Source organism: Meles meles, chromosome 6 (assembly GCF_922984935.1).
Source record: "Meles meles chromosome 6, mMelMel3.1 paternal haplotype, whole genome shotgun sequence".
Classification (NCBI taxonomy): domain Eukaryota; kingdom Metazoa; phylum Chordata; class Mammalia; order Carnivora; family Mustelidae; genus Meles; species Meles meles.
The window spans coordinates 38,602,325-38,620,319 of NC_060071.1; the positions used below are offsets into that span (position 1 = coordinate 38,602,325).

Here is a 17,995-nt window from a genome sequence, read left to right on the forward strand (position 1 = left end):
ACTGCACCCAGACCTCCCTCTCAGAGAGAAGCCTCAGTCTGTTCCCCTCTGGATGCTGCAGAGCACCTAAGTTCCCCCTCGGCTGCTGGCAGAGCACATTCCCAGTCGCGGTCCCTGGGGACAAAGGAACTCCTGCTTGTACCCAAAACCATGACAGTGACAGCTGTCTGGACAGCTCCAAACCACCAGAGAGGTCCTAAGCAGTGATCGCACACTGAGATTTTCCCACTGGCCTGGGCTGGGAGTGCTCAGACTCTCCAGGTCTGAGAGCACCAGGCTGGCACCTGCATGGGCCTCTCTCAGGGTAGGGTGTGGGGTGCGACTCAGACTCTGATAGAGCGGAACAGCGCGCTCGTGGATAATGCCAAGGGCTATTGCTCTGCCAGCTGGCGAGGCTTCCAGCCCCTCAGGGGAGCCGCACCCCACACACTCTCAGGTGTGCTCGCAGCTCAGGGGCCAAGACCTTGTTTCTTCGCTGCACTCTCTCTGGCTCAGCACCAGGGGTGGCTGTCCTCTGTCCGGGGACTTAAGCCCCTGTCCCTACCGCCCCAATTCCCACAATTTCCTCCATGATCCTTTGCTCTTTTTGAGTGCTTTCAACCAGACTCCTAGTTAGTGCTGGTTCCCAGTCGCAGGGCACTCTCGTATTGGGGTATTACTTTCCAATGGGTCACTTTTGGTGGCTCCCTCCCCCACTCTGCTTTACCTGCCCACTGGTGTCTTCTGCCCCCATAGAGATCCAGATGTGTCTAATTCTAATCTCAGGCTAATTTCATGGGTGATTGGAGTTCTTTGGTAGGTAATCAGCTCACTTTTGGGTACAGGTTGAAATGGCACCTCCTCCTAGTTCTCCACCTTCTTGTCTCCCCCCCAATGCCAAACTATTTTATATGTAGATTGCACCATTTTTCACAAGCAAGTTTGAAGGGTTTCAGTTTCTCAACATTCTTTTGTTGTTTTTCGTTTTCTTGATCATAGTGATTCTCCTTGTGTAAAAGGACATCTAACTGGTTTAAGTTTTATTTCCATAAAGACTAATGATCTTTAACATCTATACATGTGCTTTTCACCATTTGCATGATTTCTCTGGAGAAAGGTCTATCTAAGTCCTTTGTCCATTTTAAAAATGGGGTTGTCTTTTTGTTGAGTTGAAAAAGCTCTTATATATTCTGGGCAACAGAACTCATATTAGGTAAATAATGTACAAATATTTCCTTCCATTCTGGGGGCTGTCTTTTCACTTCCTGGGTAGTATCTTCTGATGTACAAATATTTTTAAATTTTTTACATTTTTTTTTTTAAGAATGAGTGAGAGAGAGTATGCAAGTGGAATAGGGCAGAGGGAGAAGGAAAGAGAATCTTAAGTAGGCCCTCAGTGTGGAGGCTGATGTGGGGCTCAATCTCATGACTTGAGATCATCATCTGAGCCAAAATTAGGAGTCAGACAGTTAGCCAACTGAGCCACCCAGGCATCCGGGACAGATTTTTAATTTTAAGGATATTATTTTATCTATTTTTTTTTTCTTTCCCTTCTTATGCTTTGGTGTCCAATCTAAAGGCATTGCTAAATCCAAGGTTATGAAAATTTATCTCCATTTGTTTCTTCTAGGGTTTTTAATTTTACCTCTTACATTTAAGCCTTTAACTTATTTTGAGTTAATGTGTATATATGTTGTGAGGTAAGGGTCCTGTTCCATTCCTCTGCACATGGATAGCTGATTGTCTAGCACCCTTTGTTGAAAAGACCATTCTGTCTCTCCGGTGTAATGTGGTCCACCCTTGCAAAATTCCGTGGACCATAGATGAAGAGGTTTATTTCTGGACTCTTAGTTAAGTCCCACTGATCTGTATGCATACTTCTAAAAAAATTTTATTTATTTAAATTTTTTAAAATTTAAAATCAATTAATTAACATATAATGTATTATTTGTTTCAGGTTGTATACATACCTTTACGATAGTATCACAATGTTTTATTTACTGTTGCTTTGTATTAAGATTTGAACTTTGGAAGTGTGACCTTTCACCTTTGATTTTCTTTTTCAAAGTGGTTTTGGCTATCTTGTGGTCTCTTAAAATTCCATATGATTGATACGATTAGCTTGTGTATTTCTTCCCAAAGGCCTTTGTGAAATTTCTTGGGAGCATATTGAATTTCCACATTGCTTTGTTACCGTTGCCATCTTATCAATAGTATATCTTTTCATCACCATGGGGTGTCCTCAGATTTATTTAGGTTTCCCTTACTTTCTTTCAGCAATGTTTTGTAATTTTTGGTGTACAAGACGTATACCTTGATTACATCTCTTCCTAAGTATTTTGTCCATGTTGAGGTTCCCTAAAATGGAATGGAATTATTTTCTTAAATTCCTTTTTGGATGATTCAGTGCTAGTGTACACAGATAAGAGAGATTTTTGTGTATTGATATTTTGTCCTATAACTTTACGGAATTAGGGAACTGGCTGTGATAATTTTTTGTTGATTCTTTAGGAAGCTCTCTATAGAAGATGATGCCATCTCTGGTCTCTGAATAGACCTAGTTCTACTGTCACCTTTCACATGTGGATTCCTTATTTCTTGCCTTACTATTCGGGGGAGAACTTTCAGTGCAACACTGAGCAAGGAGTGAAAGTCAGCATGATGGACTTGTTTGTGATTTCAGAGTAGAGCTGTCAGTCCTCAAAAGCCAGTGCAGTGTTTGATTAGGGTTAGGGAGTAGGGTGTCCAGATTGTCCTCCGCTGTACAGAGCCCATTCTTCTCCGGTAACCAGCAGTGTGATCTTTTCAGAACATAACTTTGGAGCCTCTCTGTGATCCACTCCCCAGCTGCCTGTCCTTTCTAGCCCTTCCTCTTCCACTGTATTCCTGCCACCTCCATGGGGCTCCAAGGGGTGTGGTCGTCCCACATGTGCCTTGGCCCTGACTCCAGGCCTTTACATTCTCTCTGCCCTCTGCCAGGAGCATTCTTCTCCCCCACCCCCTCCCCGCTTCATGTCTGGCTTTTCCCCCTGTTGGCTGGACCTGGACTTGTCCCCCAGTGATCGGATTCATGTCTGTGGGCTGTGTGTGGCCATGTCCCTTATTTAAATGTAGTGCCCACTTTCTCTGTGTGAGCGATTTACTAAGCTGCCAGGTATGGGGCAGGCACTGGGAAGTAGCCTTAGTGCCTGTGTGAAAAAATCAGTCTCAGGGCACCTGGGTGGCTCAGTCATTAAACACCTGCCTTCAGTCTGGTCATGATCCCTGGGTCCTGGGATGGAACCCTGCCATGTTGGGCTTCCTGCTCAGCGGGGAGCATGATTCTCCCTCTCCCACTCCCTGAGCCTGTGTTCCCTCTCTAGTGGTCTCTCTCTTTATCAAACAAAAAAATAAAACCCTAACAAAAATTAGTCTCAGAGGGTCTCACCACCCTTGCTGACAATGGGGGAGCTGCTGTCCCCCAGGTAGTCCCCTCAGAGAGACAAGACTTCCAACTTTCTGGAGCCTGGGAGATGTAGACCTGGACCTCAAAGGTTCCACTCTTGGATTCACAGCTGGGGCCCAAGCAAGGCCCCTCTTCTTCCAGCGGTCCTCATTCCCCTTCCCTGCCCATGGGCTGGACCTGATTCCTGATCTGGGGGAGTTTGAGGGTGACCACTCCTAGGAATAGCAGCAGTTGACCGATGGACCTTGTCAGAAAGAGGCCCAGTAGCCTTCAAGGGAGGACCCTGTGGGGGTGGAAACAGCTCGGTGGGGGCAAGTGACAACCCCCTCAAAGCAAAGTGGGGCAGGAGGATAGCCCTGCTGATTCTAGCCAGTCTGTAGGCCATAGAAAGGAGGGCTGTGTCCAAAGGGGCTCCACTCCTGGCAGGTGGGGACAGGACCTGCAGGGGTCAGCCAGGGAAGGGCACCTGCGGGGTTTGCCTGCGAGCTCAGCACAGGGGGAACACTCCTGGCTCCAGCATGCTGACTGTGGGGTTGGTTTCCCATCTCTGAAGCCTCTGGCTCCCCTTTGTATGATGGGATGCTGATCCATCTCTGGGAGCAGAAGGTAGGGAAGCCCCACAAGCAGACTTGTTTGGGACAGGCTGGGAGAGTGGCTGTAGCTTAAAGCAGCCCAGGGCCCGTCCCCCTTGAAGAAGGTGTGCATGCCCATGGCCCCCAGCTCTGGTGTCCTGCTGCCAGTCTCTGACAGTGACCCTCCTCCAGCCTTGTCCTTCGTCCCTCTAGATAGTTGAAATTCCTCGAGCTGTTCCTGCAGAGGCAGAGAAGCCCACCATGGTGGTGGTTCACCTACTAGGTCATCACTGACCAGCGGGCTGCTGGGCCCGTGTGCCTCCCTGGAAAGGCTGGAGGGTGGCAGTCCTCAAGGTCCCCAGTGCCCCGCACTGGCAAGATGTGTCCATGCAGCACATGGCAATGGTCAGCTGCTTCTGTGAGCAGTGCTTCCTCCATGAGGTGGACGACCTGCCGTGTGTGGATGTGGACATGAAGTTTTGTGACCCTTGGGCATGGAGATCCTGTCCTCCCTCTTTGGCACCCTGCAACCCAGTTTCTACCGGCTGTCCCATGAAGACTTCAGCTACCAGTGCTGGTCACAGTCACAGGTCCACATCCCCAGGGACCAGGGCGATGTTTACTATATGGGGACCTTTTTTGGGGAGTTGGTGGTGGAGGTTTGCTGATTGACCTTGGCCTGTCACCCAGTGATGGGGGGTCAACCTGGCCAATGGCATGAAGGTTGTGTGGCGTGACGAGAGCCATTTGAACAGGTACCTGCTGGACAACAAGCTCACCAAGGTGCTATCCCCAGAGGACCTGTGGGACTGGCGGTGACTGGGCTGTCCCCTGGAGGACCTGGAGGAGCTATGGTGACTGAGATACCCACCCCACCCTTCATGAAGAAGCTGAGATTCAGGTCATGCCCAAGAATCTCCAGGACATCTGGGACTCATGAGGGGCTGCCCCATCTCCATCAGGGGGTGCTGTCCTGAGCAGAGCTGTCAGAGCAGGTTCCTACTTCCGTCCCTTCGAGGGAGACGATGGAGCCCAGCCCTGCCCACATGGGCATTTCCAAGACCCCAGCGGCACCCGCACACAGGAGGCCTGCCAGGGGACACAAGGTCTTCTCTTTGTGGTCACTACAGTTTGATAACTTCTGGGTCATTTGCAGCTGTGAACAGCTCCAGTTTTATGTCGGATGATTTTTGCATCAACGCCAAGCAACCATCTTTAAAAAGAACAATCAAGGGAAAAGGTTTTCTTCTTGGTTCTAGACACACTGCCTGGTGGGGGTGGGAGTGGTCCTGTAGTGGCCCTGAAGCCACTTCCCTGTCAGTCCCTGCACCTTGCCACAGCCATGGGGATTCAGGTAGGGGTGTACTGAGCTACATCTCAGACCTTCAGTTCCCTGACACCAGAGGCCTTGGCCGTGGCTGCTAGCTCAGCCTCCACGAGCATGGAGCCCTCTGAGTTATGGATGGTTTCTGCCTTGGTTTTTTTTATTTTTTGATTTAAGTTAATTTTTAAAATTTAAATTCATTAGTCAACATATAAGTACATCAGTAGATTTTAATGTAGTGTTCAGTGATTCATTAGTTGCCTGTAACACCCTGTGCTCACCACAATATGTTCCATTCTTAATACCTGTCACCCAGCTACCCCATCCCCCGACCTCCTCCCTTCTGTCAGTGGGGCCAAGTCCCCTGGCTGGGGGTCAGGTATCTTCCTACATGTTCCACCTGCCTCTCCCTGGCTCCCTCAGCCATGCACAGCTCTGTGTTGCTTCCCAGCAGAGGGCAGTTTTAACCAAGGTCAGGAAGACCCTGACTCCACCTGCCACCCCAACCCCCCAAACCCTGGGCTGCAAGAGAGGAAAGTTTTCTTCAACTCCTCTTAAGGGCCCTGGCTGGGTCTGGAAATTGACAAAGACAGATGAACGGGAGAAAGCTGATTTTTTTGATTTTTCATCAAAGACAGATGAACAGGAGAAAAGCTGATTTTTTTTTTTTTTTTTTTTTTTTTTTTTTTTTTTTTGCTGGGAGCCTCACCAGAACATAGAGACCAGCATAGGCAATTGAAGCAGACATTTCTTCTATGTTTTAGGCAAAGAAGCAATCAATGTGGGAAGAACTGAGACACACAGGGGTTTGAGCTAGGGCTGGTAAGCGGTAAAAAAGTAACTGGGAAGATAAAGATTAGTTTAACCAGGTTTGTTCCTCTAGCCTTTGTGGCCCTAAATTCCTTGATTCTGGTGATAAGCATGTCCTCCCTGCCATCTGGGGAGAGAAAGTGCCAAATGGGAGTATTCTGACCTGCTTCAGGGAAGGAGGGCTGATGACTGGGGATCAGGGGGACCTTCCTGCTTTTGCTCTATGGAAAATTCTTTCAGTTTCTATATTTAGTTTGCCAAGGTGCCATATTTGGGGCAGTGTGTCCTGACCCACACTGGCCTGATGCTGTACTCTGTCTCCTCCTAGTATCTAGGACATTAAATGTACTGCTGTGGAGACAGTCCAGCCCTGGGGCAGCCCATTGTCCAGGGAGGCACCTGCCTCCCAGGGTGGGTTGCCTACTACTTCCCACATGGGTGCCCTGTTGCTAAGGGTGGCCGCCCCTCCTCAGGGAGATTGGGTGAGAGAGTGCAGATCTTACTTCAAGAAACTGACTTCATTTCCTGCACATGATCCATACAGGAGCACTATTTTTAGTATTTGGGGGAAACTCCATACTTCTCCCAGCATGGCTGTGCCTACCAAGGTCAATTCTGTATGATTTTACCTGCAAACCAGAGATTTTTCAAGATCCTCTCCAGCAGAGAACATGAGGAGAACATTTTCAAGGCCTTGCAAAGTATACTAACCATAGGAATAAACCAGTAACTCAGAAACTATTGAAATGCAGAACTGGTTCTCCTTCTTTCATTTGTGGCTAGTGTGCTGGTCGGGGGCTCGATCCCACCTCAGGCAGCTGGAAGGTTGACCTCCCATGTCAGCTGCCACTGAGATGGCTACTGTTTCCAGAAATTCTTTGGCGACCGGCTAGGTTTCCCCAGTTGTGCACAGATCAAGTTGGCGATCTCTGATAGTGGAGCCCTGGGTCCTCCCGGCATGGTCCCTCCCCCATCCCCCAGTGGAGTCATCACACTGAGGGTTTAGGGGGACAGGAGCTGCCCCTAGGCAAAACCACCCGAGATTCCCACTGTCCCTACCTGACCTTCAGACGCTCCTCAGTTACTCCTGTGCCTCTGGTGTCTTCCTGGAACTCTGGCCTGGCTGTTTCCAGACAGCTTGTCCAGCACTACCCTCATTTCTGGGAGGGGGATTTACTGGAATCTGCAGTGTGTCCTGCTGCCCCACCAGGATTGCTTTTTGAAGGCACATCATCTGGGCTTTCTGAGGACCCAAGACCATGGGCGTGTGGCCTGGAGGGGTTCTGAGCAGAGCTGGTGGGATGGGCAGGCTATAAGGCACAGAGGCAGGTTTCTAGAAAGCTGTCTGGTGTCCCTGGTATTCTACCATTTTTAAAAAAGATTTTATTTATTTGACAAAGAGAGAGAGATCACAAGTAGGCAGAAAAGGAGGCAGAGAGAAAGGGGGAAGCAGACTCCCTGCTGAGCAGAGAGTTCAATTTGGGGCTCGATCCCAAGACCCTGAGATCATGACCTGAGCCGAAGGCAGAGGCTTAGCTCACTGAGCCACCCAGGCACCCCACATTCTACTATTTTTGAATCAAAGCCCTGAGATCTTTAAAATGCCAGCAATGTTACAGCGTGGGCCAGAAAGTCACATGTCTCTGTGCACCCAACACCACCTAAACTATTGGTCATTTCTTGCACTTGAGCTGAGTACAAAGGATTGGGAGTAGGAGCTTGAGGGGAGGTCCTGGACCAGGCTTTGTGTTTGGGGTCATAGGCCATCCAGACAAGCTCATGCTGAACCTCAGGAAGGGGCCTGTGTGGAGACCCCAGCTGTAGACACTGCTGTCCATTGATGCCCCCTCAGTCCACCCCAGTGCACCTGCTGCTGGGGGAGCACCTGTCCCCTCCTCTCTACCTGAGGGCTCTCTCCTGGCACAAACCATGCCCCTCCCCTGCCAGTCACTGCCAGCCTGCAGCTTGGGAGGGTGGATACCCCAACAACCTCCAGCCCTGGGGACAGATCCGGTGTGGGTGGGAGGTGGTCTCCCAGAAGGCCTAAGCACCAGGCCCCCACAGTGCTCTCTCTTCTCCTGGGGGCTCAGTGTGCTATGTCATCCCTCAGGCTCCCTGGGCCCAACTCCTCCTCTGCTCAGTCACCACTCTTGGCTCCACACGCTGGGACTGAGAGTGGGTCGTCTGGACTTTCTGGACTCATGCTTCTATGCCTGTGACATGGGCACAGGCTGGCCTCACAGACTCATCAGAGAAGACCCAGTGCAGGAAGATGGAACCTGCTTCAACAGAAAAGCCAGGCGACCCCAGAGGGAGTGCACAGGACTTGCACAAAACATAGGGCTCATGGAACCCAGTGTGGGATGTGGGCATCCAGCGAATGGGCATTGGGGAATCCTGGTGAGGGTGGCCCTGGTGGGGGGAGGGGAGACCACAGAAGGGTCGCAGAAAAAGCAGGAGACAATGAAGATGACAGGACAGAGCTTCCTAAGGAGGTTGATAGAAGAGTCAGAGATCACAGAGACCCTTGGGAAAAATTGGAGGCCCTGGAGATGTTGGCTGAAATGCTGTCATTTGGTGAGAAAAGTTGTGTCACTAATCCTCAGTCAACAGTGGATAATTTACTCTTTGTTGCTTCTAGGAATCAGGGCCTATGGGCCATTAGCACTCACATTGCATGATGTCTAGGATATATTTATTTTTCATCACTTTTCAGGACTAGATTTTTCTAGAGGAAGTGCTAAGCATGGGTATCTCCATTCTTTTCTTTGTGCAACCGGCCTCTGTTTTCAGGAGTAGATTCCTGGTGCTCATTACCACTGCTAGCCCTGAGGGCTGCCCCCGTCACCTCCCACAGTGGACATGACCACGTGGGTTGGGGGGAGTGCTCATGGATGAAGCCCCAGTGCTCAGTACAGAGCAAGGACCCCAGATCTTCTGCTGAATGAAGGAAGGCATGAGAGAGGGAGGGTAAGGAGGGAGGGAGGGAAAAGAAGGAAAGAAGGAAAGGAGGAAGGGAGGAGAAGGAAGGAAGGAGGCAGAAAGGGAGGGGAGAGAAGGAATATGGCAGGGTGGGAGTGAGGGAGGTGGGATGGGAGGGAGGCAGGGAGGGTGATGGAGTGGGAGAGGGAAGGGGGGGTGGGGGGAAGGAGGGAGGGGGTAATGAATGAGACGGTGAATAAATGAGGTGAGGAAGGAGGTGGTGAAAGAACAGAGGTCGATACATCAGGAGCCATTGTTTGGGGTGAGGTTGGAGGGCATTCCAACCTGGGCCCTGGATAGTGGCTCAGGGCCCATCCCTCTGTCCTCCCAGTGCTGACCTTCCATCTCCTTGGCCCTGCTGTCACCCTGGGTCCTCTCCACCTCCTCAAACAATTGTGAATATTCCCAGGAGCAAGGTGGCAGGAGGGGGGGTCTCAGGAGGGGCTTCCCGGATCCTGTGCCTGGACGACCCTGGGACAGTAGCTACAGAACATTCTATCATGAGGACTGGGACCATGGATCCCATCCATTTTGAGCATTAACATTGTTCCATTCCCTGCTCTCTCCACCACCGCTGTGCTGAACACTCCTGACAATACATCTGTGAAAAATCATGCCAGTTTCTGGGGCTGAGTCTGAGGCTGAGCACTGCTAAGTGATGGGTGCACCTGCGGCCTGGGATGGCTGCTGCTCACTGTTCTCCCACACAGGATTGCCCATCACCCCTCTCTCCAGAGGACCTGCATTGCATCTCTGGTTCTTCATGTTCTCCCAGAGCTGCCGGACCCCAGACCAGAAACCTGCTGCTCTGAGGGTGACCAGCGCTGCCTCCATAGTGTTTCCTTTGCCAGAGTCCTTCCCCAGGAGCTCCCGCATCTCTGACACATGCCTATCCCCACCCCCCCCGGACTTGCATGAATTTGGTCTCTGTCCCTGTGGAGCCCTGTGACTTGGAGCCTGGTTTGGAACAGAATCAGGTGAAACTTTTCTCTGGCCTTGGGTTGTGAGTAATGTGTTTGCTCTCTGTGGTGTGTCTTCCAGCTTTCTGCATTTCCCTGGTTTCTGTGTGGGCCACAGGAAGAACCAGCGGTGTCCTGTCTGGGGTCAGGCTGTGGTGTCCCAGCAGGAACAGGGGCCTTGACCCCGACATTGTGCACATAATTTCTAAAGGGGTCTCTATGATTACATCTCATCTGTAATCCATCAGAGGTTTCAATATCAAATAAGGGAAATTCTATGTCACATAAACACAGAAAAGAAAAAAAAAAACAAAACAAGTGCCCTTTGAAAATAGGTGGACAGACACAAAGGCACATATTGTGTAACTCCACATACAGAAACATCCAGAACAGGTAAAGGAACAGAGAGAGAAAGCAGCTTAGGGGTTGTAAGAGGCTGGGCTGGAGGAGAAATGGGCAGGGAGGGCTTTGGGTTTCAGGGTCTCCTTTGGGGGAAGGAGATATCCTGCATCGGTGTTCTGTGGCGTGGTGGCACAGCATTGGCAATGTACTTAATGCTTGTGATGTGTTCAAGTGAAAACAAGTAATTTTACTTAAAACAAACAATAAACAGTATGCAGACCATGGAAAGATAAAATAACAGTTAATATGTACCAGAAAGAAAGAATATACAGGTAGGGGACGAAGCATTCCTGTGGGCCATCAGGGTCAGGGGATGGATCAAGGGATAACTGTACAAGGAGCAGGGCTGTGGGCTCTGCATGTGGCTGTGGGAGCCCCGAAGGAGCAGGAGTAGGGGCAGGGGTTGAGACAGGGACAGGGATAGGAGCCAGGACAGATGCAAGAGTAGGAGCACAGGCTGGGGCAGGGGAAGGGGGAGCAGCTCTGGCAGGGGCAGGGGCAGGGGCAGGAACAGGAGCAGGGGTGGGAGCAGGGGCTGGGGCAGGGGAAGGGGTAGTGGCAGGGACAGGAGCAGGAACTGTAGCAGGAGCAGAGGCTGGGGCAGGGGTCTTCCGGGACAGCGTCAGGCTTTCCGTGGGCAGGTGCCTGGTCACCTGCTGGCTCCTGGTCTCCTGCTGAAGTGTCTCCAGGCACCATCCCCCACTCTGGAGCTGCAAATAAAGTCGGGGCCCACTCTGGCTCTCCAGAGCTAGACCCAGGTATCCAGACCCCCACATTCCAGAAACAGCTCCCTGCCCAGCTCATTTCGTTGGAGATCCTGGAACAAAGAACATGTTTGCGTGTCTTTGCAGGGATAGAGCTCAACCCAGGGCCTCTCCGAGAAGCTACAGCCAGGAAGGAACTCTCACCGGGACATCTCCCCAACTGCAGTCCACCTGCTGGGTGCTCTGAGCCCAGTCCTTGCTCCTGGCCCCACACCAGCCTGTGGGGCCTAGCACCATCCCATCCCCAGTCTTCCCACACTTGGGCTTGGCCTCCGTGTGCTGGGTGGTACCAGCAGGGACAGTGTCCTGGGCAGTTTCAGAGGCCTTCCCAGGCAGTCCCCAGTCCCTGCTCCTGGAAAGACCCCTACGGTCACTCCCTGTGTCAGGGGGGTGGAGTCAGTGTCTGCCAGCCTCTTCCCTGTTTCATCATCCCTGGTGTTCTGCAAAGACAGGGACTGGTAGCCAGCCTGGATGCATCACAGCCCTGCCCGGCCATCCTCACTGACCTCCTGCCCAGTCCCCCTGCTGCTCCCAGATTGCACACAGACCTGTGTGTGCACAGCCCCACACCTGGGACAGGGACCCATACCTGCAGGACACAGGATAAACCCTGGGAAGAAGCTCACAGTCTCCCACACTCCATCCTACCCAGCCAGCTTTGACCTGGGGTGTGAACACGACCTGCCCATCAGGCATCTGACTTCTGCTGGAGTAGGGTGGGCGCACCCCACGTGAGCCTTCTTTACACACACACACACACACACACACACACACACACACACACACGGGGAGGGGACCTGGAGCTGCACAGGTTGGATCAGAGCATATGGGGCTGGGGGCTGGCTCTGGGCCTCATGGTGTCACCTTTCTGTACTTCTGGCCAAGTGACCAGAGATGTGGTCTGATATGATATCCCCATCGAGGGAAAGTATTTGCAGGGTCTGCTTTCCTCCGCCTGCAGCCTCCAGACTTTGGGATGCAACAGACAAACATGTTCTTCTTTCGAGGATCTCCAATGAAATGAGCTGAGCGGGGGCTGTCTCTGGAATATGGGTGCCTGGTTACCAGGGTTCCAAATTCTGTTAGGCTCTGTTGTCAGGGAAGTGAGGTCACCACTTCCTAGGGACCCCTTACCCGACTTCCTCCTCACACCAAAGCCCCTTCAGGGTTCCCCTCCCCCAGCTGCTCAATGCTCACCGTCTACCCCATGCCCCATCCATACAGTGATACCCACACAGATACCCACAGCCCCCACAAGGCCTGGGTGTGGATGGTGTCCCTGCTGTGAGGACACAGAGCTGGGTTCAGACCGGGCTCCTGCTCATACCCAGGACTGTGACCCTGGACAGACCCTGTGTCTCTCAGGGCCTCAGGGTCCCCATTTGCACAGTGGCATCTTCTGGCTTCTACTTCTAGGGACACCGTCAGGGGTAGAATCTCTACATACATTCCTGCTATCCCAGGAGGCTGGGACACACACGTGGCAATGCAAGGATGAGTTGGGGGCTGGATGAGACCTAGAACACAGCTCAGAGGGGCCTGGAACTGCTCTGGGGTCCAGGCAAGTCCACCCTCCTCCTGCCTGTCTCCCAGCCCCTATGGGAAGGTTGCAGTGAACTGATTCTGACCTTGTCCTCTCATAACACAGACTTCCAGAGACTCCAATTAGGTTTAGGACCAGTCCCAGGGCCTCGTCTGCGCCCATGTGCTGGGCAGTCCCCACAGTGGCTCCTGGCATTCCTGAATCCTGGTCACACATCCCTGTGGAATTCTCTCCCCTCCAGCGTGGATGGCCCATGTGACTGTGCTCTAAGGAATAGAATGGAGCAAAAAGGTGGGATGTTGTTTCCAATCCGATTGAAGAAAGTCTGTGACTTCTCCTGGTTCCCTCTCTTATGTTCATTCTCTGTCTTCTGTCTTCTCTGTGTGTCTCCCAGGAACAGGAGCTGGGGGCTCTGGGAGAGATGTGAGAAATCTCAGAGGCCTACCTTCTATGCATTTCCCTCTTCTGTCCTGGTGCTTGGTTCCTTCGTAAGGCCTCCTCACCCTGACCAGAGAACTGACTCTGGAACCTCTTCCAAATGGGGACCTTGAGGTTACAAGAGGGTCCTGACCTTGGTCCCCAGACCAGTGGTCCAGTGCTCTGCCATGTTCTGCAAACCCAGGTCATCAGGACCCCAAGTCCTCAGGCTGTCCTCTGCTCAGAAGACCTCGAGAGCATACAAAGCATTTTCCCAGGACTGGGAGCACAGTGCATCAGGGATGAAGATCCAAGACCAACAGAATTTCTACAAGCCTGTGGGACCCTAGGGACACCCCATCTTTATAGCCCAATTGACAGAAGAGTAAGCTGAGTCCTTTTGTGTTGTAGCCCCGTCTGGACTTGGGGGGTTATCTCTTTATACTTTCAGTAGCCCAGGATGGTGATGGACACCAGACCCCAGACCCTGTCCTTTCCCAGTGCTCTGGCAATCTCCCGGGCCCCTTGGGGAGCCCCTGACCATCAGCCTGTCCTGTCTCCCAACCCCATGCTAAGGATCTGTGTTCTTGCCAGGGGTCCTGGTGCCCCTGCACCATGGCCCAGCTGTCTCCAAACTCTTTCTTCTTGTCACCCAACTTGATCCCAGGGTGCCCGCCCCTTCTGATCCTGAGATGAACAGTCATAGTGGTGTGTGTGTGTGTGCGTATGTACACACATGTGAGCAGGCACACATGCCTCTACTTGTCTGGGGATGCCCAAGGTCATGTCCCCAAATGGGATGGGGTGCATAGCTATCCCTGAGGATCTGAGGGGCTATTACCCCCAAAATGAACCTCACAGGAGGGTAGGGGCTGGCCTGGGACTGGAGAGCAGCCCTGCTTCTTGGACTCCGTACCCTTCATTTATCCTGGGTGAGTCCCTGCCTCTCTTGACCCTAGGTTCCCAACTGTCCCTGAGGGTTAGACATGGAAATGTTTGAACTTGGCCACTCCTCCAGGGGTAGGTGGAGGACAGGTGCACCAAGCACAGGGGCCACCCTTCTGAGAGCGACCGGTGTGCACAGGAGACCTGCACACAGCACCTGTACCATGACCCAGTCCCATGGCAGATGTGCATGACACCCATGGCTCTGCACCTGACTGGTCCCCGTGTTTCCTCAACGCCGCCAAGGACTCTGTGTCCCCAAAGTCCGCTTAGCCACTGAACCATGCTCATCCTGGGCAGCAAGACTCAGGGTGCAAGGCCAGGTGCGTTGGACATCTGGGGACACAAAGGTCTCTAAATACCCCCACCCAGCTGGCCGAGAACGCGGACTGCCTCCCAGGATCCAGCTAAGTGCAGTGCTGGGCCAGAGAACCTGGAGGCAGCAGTGGAGGCCGACCCAGGGCAGGGGGAAGAGCAGTCCATCCCATTCCCCTTCTCCTCTCCTCTCCTCCTTCTTCCTCATCTTCCTGGTAGGACCCTGGGACAGAGGTCCAGCCTGTCTCTGGTTGCAGCCCTGGCTGGAGTCAGAGGTGTGGGAAGGAGGCCGGGGAGGAGGGGCTCACCACCAGGATGCCTGATTGTGAGGGTGTTGTTATAGTAATGAGGGACCCCGTGGACATTCAGGGATTTCAGCCCTTTTTAGACATGAACAGTGGCCCAGGACTCAGCCCCTGCCCCATCCTTCACCCTCCATGAGGCCCCACATCTCCCCCAGCCCAGTTCTTGTCTGCAGCCAGTCCTCCCTCCAGCCCCAGGAAATCCAGCTGCTCCAGGGGCAGCAAATTCATTACAAGCTGGAGCCAAGCCAGCCCTGTGGGGCCTGGTTCTGGGTCCTGGAACAGTGAGGAGAGGTGAGGCAGTGCAGGAGAGGGGAGAGGGCAGAATGGACTCTCCCTGGAGGCCATGGCTCCCTAGTCAGCACAGACCCTGTTGTAGGCTGACCCCTAGGGCACCCAGACTCCAGCTCCCAGGCAGGCTCCGGGAGGGAGACCAGAGTGTGGCTCTGGCTAGCTCATACGTGTCTCTCTGTCCTATAGCTACAGCCTGTCCCACCAGCTGTACCACCCCTCCTAGTCAGCCAGCAACACCCTCAGGGCCAAGAAAAACAGTCTGTCATCCAGCTCAGGGGCCAGTGTGTGGCTGGGCAGGCAGGGGAGGGCTCACTCTGGGTTCAGAGATTCTCTGGCTGGGCTAATGGGGGCTCAGGAGGGTTGGCTTTCCAGCCCCTCTGCGGACCAGTCCTGTGACTGGAGTCATTTTGCCTTCCCTCTCTGGGCCTCAGTCTCTGCCTCTGTGCAATGAGAGGTTCTTTATAGATCTTGGATACCAGCCCTTTATATGACATGTCATTTCCAAACATCTCCCATTCCATGGGTTGCCTCTTTGTTTTGTTGACTGTTTTCTTTGATGTGCAGAAGCATTTTATCTTGACAAAGTCCGAATAGTTCATTTTTGCTTTTATTTCCCTTGCCTTTGGTGATGTGTCTAGGAAGAAGTTGCTGTGGTTGATGTCAAAGAGGTGACTGCCTATGTTCTCCTCTAGGATTTTGATGGATTCCTGTCTCACATTGAGGTCTTCCATCCATTTTGAGTTTATCTTTGTGTGTGATGTAAGAGAATAGTTGAGTTTCGATCTTCTACATGTGGCTGTCCAATTTTCCCAGCACCATTAATTGGAGAGACTGTCTTTTTTCCATTGGATATCCATTCCTGCTTTGTCAAAGATGATTTGACCATAGAATTGAGGGTAAGTTTCTGTGGTTTGTATTCTGTTCTATTGATCTATGTGTCTGTTTTTGTGTGAATACCATGCTGTCACAGCTTTGGAATATAGCTGGAAGTCAGGCATTGTGATGCCCCCAGCTTTGGTTTTCCTTTTCAACATTTCCCTGGCTGTGTGGGGTCTTTTCTGGTTCCATACAAGTTTTAGGATTGTTTATTACAGCTCGATGAAAAATGCCTATGATATTTTAATAGGGATGGTGTTGAAAGTGTAAATTGCTCTGGGCAGCATAGATATTTTAGCCATGTTTATTCTTCTGATCCATGAGCATGGAATGGTTTTCCATCTTTTTGTGTCTTCCTCCATTTCTTTCATGAGTGTTCTGTAGTTTCTTAGAGTATAGATCCTTTGCCTCTTTGATTAGGTGTATTCCAAGGTATCTTACAGTTTTTGGTGCTATTGTAAATGGAATCCATTCTTAATTTCTCTTTCTACAGTTACATTGTTAGTGTATAGAAAAGCAACAGATTTCTGTGCATTGATTTTGTATCCTGCCACATGACTGAATTGCTGTATGAGTTCTAGTAATTTGGGAGCAGAGTCTTTTCGGTTTTCCACCTAAAGTATCATGTCATCTGGGAAGAGAGAGTTTGACTTCCTTGCCAATTTGAATGCCTTTTATTTCTTTTTGTAGTCTGATTGCTGAGGCTAGGATGTCTGGTACTATGTTGAACAACAGTGGTGAAAGTGGGCATCACTGTTGTGTTCCTGCTCTTAAGGAAAAGCCCTCAGCTTTTCCCCATTGAGAATGGTATTCGCTGTGGGCTTTTCATAGATGGTTTTTATGAAACTGAGGAATGTCTCCTCTATGCCTACACTCCAAAGAATTTTAATCAGGAAAATGTGCTGTATTTTGTCAAATGCTTTTCTGCATGAATTGAGAGGATCCTATGGTTTCTGTCTTTTCTTTTATTAATGTGATCTATCATGTTGATTGATTTGCAAAAGTTGAATCACACTTGCATCCCAGGAATAAATTCCAGCTGGTCGTGATGGATAATCCTTTTAATGTATGGTTGAATCCTATTATCTAGGATCTTGTTGAGTGTTCTGGCATCCATGTTTATCAGGGATATTGCTCTGTAATTCTCCTTTTTGATGGGGTCTTTGCCTGGTTTGGGGATCAAGGTAATTCTGGCCTCATAGAACAAGTTTGGAAGTTTTCCTTCTGTTTCTATTTTTTGAACCAGCTTCAGAAGAATAGGCATTATTTTTTCTTTGAATGACAGCCTTGCTGGATAAGGGATTCTTGGCTGCATGTTCTTCTCATTTAGTATCCTGGATATGTCTTGCAAGCCCTTTCTGGCTTGCCAGGTCTCTGTAGACAGGTCTGACATTATTCTGATGTTCCTCTCTCCATACATAAGAAATCTCTTCCCCCACGCTGTTTTCTAGATTGCTTTCTTGGTTCTAAGATTTGTGAGTTTTCCATTTTTAATTTTAATGGAATATTTACAGACTATTTTATATTTTCTATGTACACCCTCATATTACCTGTGAACAGTCACTATTATCCCCTCAATTCTTATTCTTTTTGTTTCTATTGCCTTATAACACTTGGTAGATTCTCCAATGCAATGCTGATTAGAGTAGCATTGTTTGAAGATTTTAATACACCTTTCTCAATATCTGATAGAAAAAGCAGATGAAACACTGGTAACAAATGTAACCTAATTGACATATAATGTGTAATTGACATTACACATCAAGTGCAGATTACATTATTTTCAAGTGGTCCTAGGGCATTTACCCAAGTAGATGAAATGTTGGACCATGAAAAATGTCTACACATTTTAAAGCCTGAAATTAACTATATTATATTCTTAGAGCACAGGAGAATTGAGCCATAATCACAATGAAAAGAAAACCAGGAAGTCCCTCAATGTTTAAAAATTAAATGTAACTTTGCTACATATCCTAAGGGTCAGAGAGGGAATCACAAGGGAAATTCACAACCTTTCCTACATCAGAGCTCGCAGACAATAGCACTCTATCTGTGGAGAGCAGTAG

At 50.5% G+C, this 17,995-nt stretch overlaps 1 pseudogene; it reads left to right on the plus strand.

Moving 5' to 3' along the window:
* The first annotated feature begins 288 nt into the window (after nucleotides 1–288).
* Nucleotides 289–6,616, plus strand: LOC123943520 (annotated as a pseudogene).
* Nucleotides 6,617–17,995: the final 11,379 nt, after the last annotated feature.